Source organism: Caloenas nicobarica, chromosome 2, assembly GCF_036013445.1.
Source record: "Caloenas nicobarica isolate bCalNic1 chromosome 2, bCalNic1.hap1, whole genome shotgun sequence".
Taxonomy (NCBI): domain Eukaryota; kingdom Metazoa; phylum Chordata; class Aves; order Columbiformes; family Columbidae; genus Caloenas; species Caloenas nicobarica.
Window position 1 is genome coordinate 130,076,337 of NC_088246.1, and position 13,027 is coordinate 130,089,363.

The following is a 13,027-nucleotide window of genomic DNA, read 5'->3' on the forward strand; positions in this document are numbered from 1 at the left end:
ACATAAAATAATTGTACTGCACATAACTGTTATTCATGTTGGTTAGCAGTATCTAGAGGTTAAATGCTGTTGAGTTTGCATCTCATCTGACCAATATCAAACAGAGCAGTCATGAGCTGAGCTGCGTTTTAGGCAATGAGTCAGTACACAGGATGATACAGCACAATTTTGGGAGGCTTTTTGATATTCCACATCTCTGATCACTACGTATTTTTAATGCAGAGTTACTAATACAATACTAGTAAGAATTACAGCTAAAGAGAATGTAAATTGGTTTAATAACGTCTCCAGGGCTTTCCAAGTGTGTAAGGTTATCCATCCTGTTTACAGACCACAATCTGCTAGAGTGAAACAAAATCAAACCAAACCCTTGCCCTGAAGACATAATTGGCACTGTTAAGAATTTTACAATACCCCAGGGGCAGTAGTTGCATCCCTACTTCACCACATATTATTGTCAAAAATATTGTTTCGTTGTTCATTTATCTGGAATTAGCGGATTAGGGTGTAAGGTTTTAGTAAATACCCAACATCTTTGAAAGCAGCTTCGGTTTAATAGGCTGAAACAAACACCATACAATCACTTTTGGGAAGAATTTGAGCAAACGCAATTGTGACTGCAGTTTCTTCTTTTTCCTTTCTTCTCCAGGTTAGTTCTGATAACAGCTAACGGAGCACAAACCACGACTCTTTAATCTCACTTTTCATTAAGTATTCACTTTGCCACTAGTGATTCAAAAATAGCCTTGTGTAAGGTGTTAAAGAACAAGTAAGCCAAATCAACATTTCAAGACTCTCATATGGCTTTCATATAGCTGGGTAGAGTGTGTCTTTTCACAATTGCAAAGCTTTCTTCAAGTTGGATGTTAACACTTTCAGAGTAACTTTTAATGCCAGAACGACGTTCCTCCCTTTCAGTTCAAAGAAAACACAACATCTGTCATAATGTGAAATGGAGATTTAATGCAAGTGTCAAGTCAGGCACTTGGTAACGAGGTAAAAACCCTGGAGATTTTAAGTCTCTCGTCCACACTATCCTATTACAGGGAGGGGAAAGAACTGTTTCTTTGGCACTTAGCAGCTTTTCTGTGTCCCTTATCTATCCTTCCCGGACATCTTTTGTAAATTAACGTATTTTCCTGGCAGTGGCTCTCAGAGCGAGGAAGGTGTGATAATGCTTGCTTTGTGGCCGAGGGAAACTGAGGTTCAGTCTCGACACAGTCGAGACCTGCCAAAGCACTTGCCCAGAGCCCCCAGCCCCGGCTTGGCGGGGGGTTTGTCGGGTGCCGGGTCCCGAGGGGAAGGGCGAGGAGCCTTAAACTCTTGAGCTGCATCCCGCAAGAAAGTCCGAGGGGGCGCGGCGGTGGCGGAAGCGGTCGGGAAGGGGGGAAGCAACAGGCTGATGGCACCGTTTCCCGGAGGGAGGCGCGGGGAGCCCGGGGCGGGGAGCCCGGTGCCGAGCCCGGTGCCGAGCCCGGGGCGGGGAGCCCGGCGCAGGGCCGGGGCGCGGCGCGGCGGCCGGAGCTGTCACAGCAACGCCGCTGGGCACGCCGGGGAGCCCAGGCGTTTACACCGAGTCGGGGGATGCGCAGGCTCGTGGGAAGGACTTGCAGATTTCTGGGCTGAAGCAGAAATATTTGCCTTTTGGATCCCTCACTTTTCTCCCCGCCTTGCTCCGCGGTTTTCCTCCTGCCTCTCTCCGCCGTTCCCCCGGGAAGGCTGGAAGCAGCCACGAGGTGATCACGGCACTGTAAGAAGTTGAGATTTCGGGATGCAAATGTCACATTGCAGTGCAAACGACTCCCACATTAGCACTTTATCAGGATTTCAAACTGCATCTTTTATCTCTTTTAGAAAAGCGTCTCTCGGAGGAGATTGCCCTCAATAGACCCGCCATAAAAAAAAAAAAAAAGGATTTTAGTGTTGCTCTTGTGCTTCTGCGCATCCCGCTGTGAGGGGATCCCAGTGGTCCCTCGGGAATACAAGGAGTTGTGAGAAGTAACACAACTGGCCACCAGACTAATCCACTCCCTCTACCTTCCCGCTAGTACCTCCCCCTTCTGCTCTTTTTTTCAATAGCAGCCCTTTCTCAAAATCTCAGGTTACTTTGCTAAAGAGTTCTCAGCCCTATAGTTTCTGCCCTTGTCTCTGCCTCCAGCTCCTTAAGAGCCACCCAGCCCCAGCGATTGGATTGGGCAGCCCGTCCTGACACACCACTGTGCTGAGTGCTTGAGGACGTGTTTCAACAGATGGTTGGGGTTAGTGTGTGTCATCACACTCGAGTGGGGATTAGGGGAGAGAGGCAGCCTTGCTGGAGCTGTGTGGTCTTCCCCAAGTGTGAGCTGCAAGCAAAAGAAGAACTACCTAGCTTTGGGGGAGAAGAGGGAGGAATCGTTTCCAGCAGCTCAGAGGGAAAAATAAAACCCCACACTTTGTTCAGGTAAAGTAAAAGGCACCTCATGCCTCTCTCTCTCTTTCTTTTTCCTTCCCTGTTTCCAGAAGAATGCTAGCACAGCACACTTGTCAAAGCCAGTTGCTGCAGCCTTATCAATGCTGCTATTGTACGGCTGACAGATAACAGCGAGCGCAGCCTGATGCTTGCTGTCTCGAGCGAGCTAACACTCTTAACGCAGCTAAGGTCACGCTTTTGAAGGCGTAGATCAGAAAATCTCCTCTGGAGCCGTGGCTCTCCCCGCCGCGGGTGCCTGCGCTCGCCCTCCCGCGGGCTTTGCTCGCCGCTCCCGCACACACGTGCTGTGCCCGGACCCCCGGCGCAGGGGACGCGGCAGCCGGGTCGGCTCGGTCGCGGTGTCCGCGGGTACAAATGCCTCCGTGTCTCCATCCAGCCGTGGAAACTGCGTGGTCGGGCGGGGGAAGGAGTCGCGGCAGAGTATTTCCTAGGTTTTGAGGAGGATGCTTGAGCAGTATGCAGCCTGTCTGGGGCTCAGCTGTGAAGCAAACCAGAAGGTTTTGAAAGTGCGTTTGAGATGTCTGTAAAGTTTGAAGACTCCTTTATAGAGACCTGGCTGGGCTTCTGATGATCGGTATGGGGATGGTTTGGCTTACACATGGGCTTAAAGTTAAGAGAAAATCAGGAGAGAAGGGAAAGGCAGCCGTACAACGTAATGTTGCTCTTGCAGCTGCACCAGAGCAGATGGATGTAATTCATTTGCAGATCTGTTTGTGAAAGTTTTACAAGTCATTGAAAACTAAGTAGCATCACTATAATGGATCATTAAAGTCTCGCTATATTTATAGATCCTAAACTAGCGATCTGAAGTGTTAATTAAAAGTAAGCAAAAACGTTTAGGAAGGGAGGCAGAAATGTAATTAGAAATTAGTTATGGAAGTACTCTGCTGTAATTTTCATTTAATTCTACTATTAAGCTCATTGATGTCTGGAATGGGGGAAGCCCAGCAAATTAACTAAGGAGTAAGAAATTTTATCACTAATTACAGTATGTTAGCTTATCAGAGAATTAAGATGTTCTCATTGTTTTACTCTAAATGATCTAAATGGAGAAGCTGGAGGATGGGTTATTTTCCATTTTTTTAAAAATTGAAGATTTACTGTGTATATATATATATTCTCTTCCTCTGCAGAGTAACAAAATGATTTGTTTCTTTCACACTATAACAGATCTTCACACTAACTCTCACATACCTGTGGTGCTTATGAATTATTTGCCTCCTACCTGTGAAAGAAATCTAATACTGTCCTCACCATTTACAGGTGAGATATTCTATAAATAATACTGTATATAACGTGTTCTGAAATAAGATCTGTTTAGCAGGCTGAGCAAGGGGATTTATAGCTGGTGTTTTGTGATTTTGGCATTCAGCTGTGTAACGATACCCATAAAACCACGTTTCAGGTTGCACATATATTTTTGCCTCAAACCAACTTTTTTTTTTTTTTTTTAAGTGAGCTGTTCATCCTGTCGACAGGTTGTCCTCAGCTTGTATTTTCAAACACACTTTTCTGTAAGAATGTGTCCTTGGAAGTGAGGTACACCAATTTCAAACTGAGAATTAGCTAAATCTCTAACTTGACTGCATGACCAGACCACGACTTATGCGAATAAATTTGACCATTTGATTTTTCTCTCAGTCTATTCTTTCTCATTGTAAAAAGTGATGGAAACTTTTATTAGCTTAAAAATTAATAACAAACCCAAAGAAAACCCTTGCTATGACCCTATGTTAAAACCTCATATGCTTTGTACAATGGATTTCTCCTCTTTGCTCTTCCCAGTCTGTCCTGTGAGAAGCCCAGTAAGCCAACTTTGGTGCACAGAGGCTTAGTCTTCCAGTAAAGCTGAGGTGCAGCACTGTGAGCTGTGCAACCCTTTGCTGTCACAGTCTGACTGAAACGCAACCCTCTCTGTGGGTATCATCAGAGCACAGATCAGATGATCTATAAGAAAACATATTTTTCAAGAAACCGCATAGCTAACTACAGTTGCCCAGCTTGTTATTGTTTCACTAGGAAAAAAACCCTAGTTTCTCTAGCACTGCCAGGAACAGCAAATCATGTTTTTCCTTCCTTTATAATGATGGGGCTGCTTAAAAGACAATGCCCACGGGGCAGTCCAGCTTCTTGTCAAAATGTAATCTACTGTTCCAGATGGTAAACATTCAAAGACATATTTATGGTGACTTCTACATACCTTCCTTTGACATTGGCTTTTTTTTCCCTGAGAGCACTTGTACTGGGTACACACATGAAGTTCCCATTAGCATCCTAGCAGCTGTAAAAGTGTTCAGAACTCACAAAGATGTTCCTCACAGTGAGATAAAAATAATCTGAGGAAAAGATCTGAGACCAATACAAACCTCAGTAGATCCATGATACGCTCAAGGTGAAAAATTCCAGAAGTACAAAAAGATCCATAAACTGCTGCATGAAAGCTGTATTACATTTTTGTTGCGGCTAATTCATCTTTGCTTGATATGGAATGCTGAACATACCAGGCATGTCTGTACTATCAACTGTGTTTGTGATGTGAGGGAATCTGCCCTGCACAAAAAGCTGGTGGGTTTCTTTTTCCCGCAGCTAATTAAGACTAGGTGGTACAGTGATTGTCTTCATAGAGTTGTTTTCAAAGAGTCACTTCTTCTTTTTTTCTTTTTTTTCCTTTTTTTTTTTTTTTTCCTTCCTTCTTCATTGCTCTGAGCAGTGAGACAGAGCTCAGGAAAATGTTTTTCAGCCAGGTTGCATTCTGCCCTGAATTGTCTTAATTATGTGTCAGTTTATTGCTTGTCAGGGGCTTCCTCTTCTTAGCACTTTATAATCGAGGTGGGTGAGCTTGTCTCATTATAATATGCAATTTCAATTTCTGTTGCTTGGCATATCTCCTTGGCCTTTCATTGATTTTTGTCTCCATTTCAGAAGAAAAAAACATTAATTATGATTGGTGTAATTTCACATTGCCAAAAAAAAAATAATACCAACACCTTGGTGAATTTCCAAACAGCATGTAAATACATCTTCAAAAAGTAGGCTAAATGAGAGGTCATTAGGGAAAAAAAGCATGTAGGAACCCAGAAGTATCTTAGAGATGGCAGGTATCAGTGTGAAAATTATTGAACAGCTCCTATTCCAGTCAGGAACTGATAAAAACCTTTTATTAAAAGTGTTGTGATGCTGGGCACAGTGTTTCCAAATGTGGAAGCCATTATAAAACCCACACTCAGTGGAAGTTAGACAGCTATGAAAAAACACATTTTGAAAGATTTGCAAACTCTGTTCTGCCTAGATCACTTTGTTGCAGACTGTTTTGACGGTTTGCAGTTTATTATCTAGCTTTGTTTAACTTACTGCACTTGGTGTTACATGTTTGTTCATGCACGATCAGAGAGTTTGAGCCTTGTGTAATGGCAGGACTCATTCTTACCCAGACGAGGCTGGACACTTGTCGTGGATGTCATGGGAGACATGGGTTCCATGATTTCCTTAGCTTTAGAAAGGGCTTTGGGGGATTTGCGTTTAAGTGGGAAGGCAGACTGATGCGATAACAATTGAGAAAGCTCCTTTCTGAGTGCCTTGAGAGCTGCAGTGTTCAACAGAGAACAAGGGTCCCGTGACAACTCTGTGGTGACACAGAAAGAATCCAATTAGTGGCCACTCCTGCTGTTGATACTAGATCTCTCCTAAAAAATTTCCACCCTTACCACCCTCATTGTAATCCCATCCACGATACTGATAATGGGATCAAGAGTGTGCTTTCAGATTGCCTGTTTAAATTTTAACTGCTGTTTTAGGAGATTTTGAGGATACTAAATTAGAAGGCACTGAATAGCACAGCTCACAAGAGAGCTACGTGACACACGTGTCACCCAGCAGTTGTCTTTCTCACACTAGAGTTTCCTAACACCTCCATCACAGGTAGAGCTGCTGTAAGGGGGCTACAGATGGAGTAGGGGGACTGAGGGTGTATGTACACAGTGAATACTTGAGTTGCAGCTGTCCCTGCACTGCAATTACCTGCAGACCTTGTCCCTCTGCGGTTACAGGTATGAAAAGCAGTGGGAGAAGGGAGTGGCAGGTGATACAATCCACTTGCTGTGCCCCTGTAGTGGCAGCGAGTCAGCCTGCTTGTCCCCTTAACAAGTCCCAAAGCATCACTCTGCCTTCCCAGCTACGCCAGCAACCTAACATTCTCCCCAACCCCATCTTTTTATTTGTCTTTCAGTTTTCTTGCTCCGACACTAATTCACCTTTTCCAAATCATCAGAGCACAGTAACTCTCCTCTTGTTCTTACCAAGTAGGGTGCCTTCAACACTGTCATGTGTTTGTAGAGGATACTCTAAAGTGGAAAGACTCAAGGCCTTCACCAGTGTCACCTCAGAATGCAACACAGTAATATATGATTTGCCAAACTAGACTCTTTTTAGCTGAATTATTTTTGCATATTTCAGTGATGCCAGAGACTCCTTTTGAGAGCCTGTGCAAGATCTTTGCTTTAGTATTGCTTGTTCATGCTCAAAATTTATTGTTAACTGATAAGAATAATTTCTTTTTAATTTTTGGTATCTTAAGACTTTCATTTTCTGCGAAAAATAACACTTATTTCATCTTCTGGTTTATGCATTGCACACAGCACTGTCAGTGATTTCCCAGAACTTGAATTTGTGCCTTCAGAATCTGCTTAAAAGGTTTGGTAAGCCTTTGTTACTGGGTGTGCTTTATTAATCCTGGAGCTCTGAGCCTTCTCAGCCTTAACCATCACTGGTGATATGGTTACAGCCAAATATTTTTGTAGTAGTTGACCTTTTCAACTAAGATTTTCTCATGGCTTTCTTAACATTTTGGTTTTAGTTGTTTTATAGCAAAAATTAACTTACAATTAACTGTAATTCTACATTGTAAGTTTTATAGCTCCCTGTAAAGTTAATAATATTGCTGGAAATGCAAACAAAAATACTCTTTTTCAACAATTTTATCACAGGTTAGCATGATGATGCCATCATCACATTCTGGAAGATAGCTAGGTTTGGTACAGTGCTATGGAAATCCAGACTGTTTTGTAGATCAGTGCTAGATTATCCACAGATTCTTTTCACGGAGATTCTAAATGGGAGCAAAACACTGAAAGTCAATAATTTTATGGGGGTTTGTTTGTTTGTTTAAAAGCTCCTGATGCTGTTTGAGTGTAATAGTGGCATTGCATGTTGCCATTTCTCTATGATGCGACTAACTCATCTTAGCAAGAAGAGGAGCTGCTCCACAGCAGCTGTATTTTTGTGATGCTTCACAGGAGGTGAATTCTGCTTGGAAAGCCCACAGAGAAGACAGGGAAGTCTTTGGCACTAGAATTTTGGAGAATAAATGTAACAGGGAGCTGAACATAGGGATTTTTTTTTCTTAAAAGCATCCATAAAAAACGGAATAGTGGTCTGTTCCGGTATTGTAATTGCAATGTGTCAAGATGTTCATTATTGTAGCATGTGCACTGTTTTGTCTGTTTTCACTTAAAAACAGAAAAATGTGTTACCAAGCCTATAAATGTTTGCAGAGCTGCCAACTCTCCTGACTTTTATCAGTAGTCTCATGACATTTAGCCTCCTTTGTAAAGCTTGAAGTGTTAGAGGCAAGATATAATGTGAGAAGTTCAGATCTCTCCTTTCTGTTTTTTTAAACCTAATCCTCCTGGTTGCTGAGGAAGCAGACTTGCATACAGCTCCAGAAACATGAAGGAAACTAACGGAAATCCCAAATCTCACGATGTAAATGCATGCAGACCTTGTGAATAAGGTGGGTTTGTATATGTCATGCCTGGCAATTAAAAAAAAAAAACTTTTTTCCTGAGGTTTACCATAATCAACTCCCTTGATCATTTCTCTGATAACTCCCATTTTGTTAAAGATGTTTTATTACAGCAGAGGGTGAGTCCTTGACTCTGCTCAGCCAGTGGAGTAGCTTGCTGCCCCGGAGAAACCCATCCTTGATCCTCCCATCCTCTGCCTCTAGCAGCGTGTTGCCATCTCCTCCCTCATGCCAGACTTGGCTCTCAGCTCAGCTCCTGGCATGCTGAAGAAGCTCACTGGAACACCAGGAAGCTGCATTGGCTGCAGGCCTGGTGAGCTGGTTCAGCTCAGTAAGTGGACAGAAGCTCCACATGGTGCAAGGGAAGTGGTTGGAGCTGGTAGGTTGAGGGTGAGGGGGAAGATGGGGCAACCCTGTTAGGGGGATATAAGCTGTAAGATCACTCAACTACCTGGTGACACCTCACTCTGTGAACCAAGGCACTGTGTGTGTCTACAGGAGAAGGTGTGATAATAGACATGTGCAACTGTGCCAGCGTCGCCATGAGCAGAAGGCTAAATGTGCGCACTTAACAAAAGTGTATGTGTTTTTGCAGAGAGTATTGCTGCAGCTTCACTCAGAATATGGAAAGGCCCTACTTACTGTTTCTGACTTCTTAAATAGACAAATAAGCTTTGGAGAGAAGCTAATAAGAAGTATGGGGAGAAAAGAGGGAAGAAACACAAGTGACCCTTGAGCTGCTACTTTAAAAAAACTGAATGAGATTCTGAGTGTGGTATCCAGTCTGAATAGCCAAGGCATCTGAGATGCCCCTGTGTCTTAAATCCTTATACAGCAGCTACCTAAAGGTATGTTCTCTCTCTGATCAGTGAAGAGAGTCCCTCTGAAGGCCTCCAGGCATTTTGGTTAGGCAGGCAGGATTTCCTCCTGGAAACCTTCAAAGGCACCTGCCTCTTTCAGTTGCACATGTAGGGATGGAGCTTACCCGCTTGCTTCATAAGGATTGCTAAGGAGTTTAAGCTGAAGGGGCTTGATATCATCTTGACTTTCTCGGTTGGCCCACAGATGAGCAATGCCATGGATAAACACTGTCTGTATTTGAACAGCTGTGAGGTAATTCCTGCACAGCTCCTTAAGGTGTCTCCTATACTTTCCACACAAGAAAGCACGAAGCAGGTCTTTCATTTGAACAACAGGAATTGCAGTTCACTTGAAGAGACTATGATGCTGATTTTAGATTATATGTAGTTGTGGTACTGACTGCAGAAATGGAATACTCTAGTCCTTTGAAGTCTCATCCTTTTCAGTGCTGGGTTATACTGACAAGAAAAATGCCTTTTCTTTGTAAATTATATAAGTTACAGGAAAATGTTTTAAACATCACCCACTGTTGTTACTTGAAGGAATGTCTCAAAGGCCAATGGGGCAGATAAAGCTTAGGGGGATCACAGCTGTTGTTGGTGCCTGCGAGCACTAAAGGTCTGGTGAGGAATAATGGATGATCTTACAGGGGTATGATGTTGGACAAAGAATGGAAGAAAGGCAGAATTGTAAAAGATTCAGTACCTGTGTTTATGGATTTAGCTATGCTAAATCTTTTGAGGATTTTCTCCCACTGACTTGGCTGCCTCAGGGCATGCCAGTCACAAATTAGAGAACAGTAGTGCAATAATAAACTGAGCATGTTATAAATCAGCACAGGATACCTTTTAACTATAACTTTTCCCAAGGACTGCAAAAATGCTAACAACAGTAGATTGTAGAATAATATTTGGGTTTTGGTAACTTGGTAGCAATAAAGAAGTATGCATTAAGCCAACCTTCATAGTAATTTTTAGCAAAGATTCCCTTGGTGTCATTCCCCACTATTTTGTTAAAGAGAGTAGCTGTAATACCCAAATTCCTGAATGTGTCCCTAGTAAAGCATATGTGAATTTACCTTGTTATCTATTTCACATCTAGAGCCAATTTATGAATTTGGACTGTAACACTATTTACTTGGCCACCATCGTGTAGGATTTAGGGACACCATTATCATAGTCAGAGCAATAGAAATGTTCCAAAGTTAATGCTAGTTTATCAGACAGGCATTCCAGTAGTTTCTTTTACATCAGCAGAGGGTCTGCATTTCTTGTCTCACAGTAAATTTCAGTCCGTTGCTGGTATATAGGCTCACAAGGGAAGGCTTCCAGTGCCCTACTGCTTTGCAACTCAACTCCTAAGCGCCAAAGGCCACTGAGTTAGTTTTTTTGTTTCCTTTTGCTTGCTATGGAGAATTTGTCTAAAGCATGGATCCTCTGAAGTGAGGAAGGGTAAAATGAAAAGACTTTGAGGTATGCATAGCCAGGGATCACCAGACTCCTCAAAAAACCAAACCAAAACAAACCAAAGAAACAAACAAAAAAATCCAACCAAATAAAAAAACCCCAAACCCCACACACACCCAAAAAACCCCATGACAAAAAACAAACTAAAAAACCCAAACATAGTTCAACATATTATAGTAAGGTGTGCAGCCACAAAGAGGTGTTGAAACATGTATGTACCTTTTTAGGTCTTTTCCATCCTATGTAGCTCACATTGAATTTTCCCTTTCACTAAATTGGTCTGAAAACTTTTCCTTTCCACGAATGTTGCACCTTTTTGCACCTCAGCAACTTGAGATGCAATATAACCATATCTCAAGAAATAGGTCTGTGTTGCAGATACTTGGTTTTGTCTTGGGTACCATGGATACCTTTAACACAAAAAAAGAAGTCTATCAAATCCTGTGAGTCCTTTAGAGTGGAGAAGAGTTGCCAGCATGATCTGCAAAAACTAGGTAAAAGAACGGCATGGCTAGTTAGAACAGTTGTCCACACTGTCCTGGAAAAGTGGCATTGTGCAACCATATCTTGACATTGTCCATTTTGAGGAACTCTGTCTACCTTGTCTGTAAGCCTGGAGAATTCACTGCTCTTTCTGGCAGCTGTACAGTGTGAGTAGTGTGAGAATATCATGTGTACGTTGTGTATTCCTCCTTTTGTGTGTTGTGTAAGAATCTTTGATCTCAGGAACCTATAGGCTTATGGGAGAGAATCATTTGCTGAGGAGCTTGAACGTATCCCTGTGTTGAATGAGTTCTGTGATCAAACTCAGGAGTAACCCTACTACACTGCTGACTTTCTGTAGGTTCTCGCTTTGGGTACTCGTTCAAGGTTGCTTTAAATAAAGCTGTTTTCTGCACAGTCTGCACATTTACTGAGGTCATTGACATGAGCATCAGCAGCTCTAGTTGGGATGAGTGACGCTAATGCTGTGACCTGTCTGCTTCACTCCTCTTCTGGAGATTACTAATGGAGTGCATGCACACATCTCAGGAGCTCCAGTGCAAAGTCCAGCACAGAGCAAGTTTTTACTTTAATTCAGGAATATATGCCCTTCAGTCGGAGACAGATAATGAGCCAACAGTGATTCAGCCATTCTACATTTGCCACACTAATACAGCTGGATAATGAAGCCTGCACTGTGACACTAGTGCTACCATGACAGTGGAAAAGAGACACAGACATGTGGAACACCAGTGTGTTGAATCTGGTAGCTATTTGAACTATTCAGGGTTTTTCAGTCTCCAACCACCTATAGCTGCCAAAACTGCCACTTTTCCCTGCCTGCAATAAAAGAATATGCTGGACATTTCAGTTTGGAATTGATCTCAATAATACATATATTTATGGGTCTGGTGTTTTTTTAAGTCATACCTTCCTGTCGAACAACTCATCTTTAGAAAAGGTGTGGCAGTTTGTTTGGATGAGAACAAAACACAGGGCAGAGCAAGTTTCCAAGAATGCCTCACCTCTCCCAGCCACCTTACTGAGTCACATCTGGTATGAAATGAGGAGCCCATGTCTCAGTCCTTATCTTCAAAGCTCTGTGTGGGCCACTTTCATTGTTTGAAGAAATTCTTTTCCCCACTTCATCATGAATCATTGACATCTACACTCAATAGGAACAATGTTACTGAACAATGGAGGATGAAAATTCAGGCGGGCAATAAACTGCCATGCTGACATAATAGATACAGGCATCACAAATAAGCCTGGGTGAACAGTCAGCTTCCAAAACAGACAGGACAGGAGTTTGAATCATGGCTGATAGATCTCCTGAAGGAATATAGACCAGATACTGTGTGTAGAGGATGAAAAGAAAATACATTCTCTCCCTCTCTTCGTGGTGTTTCAGTGTGCTTCTTGCATATACCTCTTGATCCATCTGCATATGAGCTTGCTCAGAGGTATACTTACCTCTTCTTCCAGGATAAATCCTGAGTGCAGTGTTCCATAATCAAACACTTCTAGGGTGTTTACCATCTATCATACACTATTGTCCAATGCCTCTTTTAGTTGCTCTAATGGACATTGGGAGGTGGTAGTGTCAAACAGGAGCTCATCTGTTTTCTCAGCAGTTTGGAAATAACACACCTGGAGATCTTGCTAAATTTTGGTCTTCTGTTTTTGTAGTGTTGGAAGAAAATTCTTTCTTCCTTAGAAGCCTCATATAAAACAAAAATCTTCTACCTTGTTAAAGCCACAGATGCCCTAGGAACTGTTCAGCTTAAAGTACATGTATGTGGAAGTACATGGGATGGAAGATCACCTTGGGCACCATGTATTATATAATTTGCAAAGACTGAAGGTATTATTTCTGTTTTGCCATTTCTTATGTGTCCTTCATGTTTTTCCCCATTTTGTATACAGTACATGAACTGCTTTCCATTT

The 13,027-nt window shown here is 42.5% G+C and overlaps 1 protein-coding gene across 5 annotated transcripts in view; it reads left to right on the forward strand.

Annotated features, from left to right (window-relative positions):
* Positions 1-2,138: 2,138 nt before the first annotated feature.
* Positions 2,139-13,027, forward strand: part of SULF1 (sulfatase 1) — a 123,258-nt gene continuing 112,369 nt past the window's right edge. For 3 of the 5 annotated variants that reach the window (XM_065628534.1, XM_065628532.1, XM_065628531.1), the window contains exon 1: positions 2,139-2,440. The gene's annotated coding sequence lies outside the window, so the exon portion shown is untranslated. Of the gene's footprint in view, positions 2,441-3,640; positions 3,734-13,027 lie in introns of all 5 variants that reach the window. The other 2 variants (XM_065628533.1, XM_065628535.1) reach the window with 2 other exon arrangements.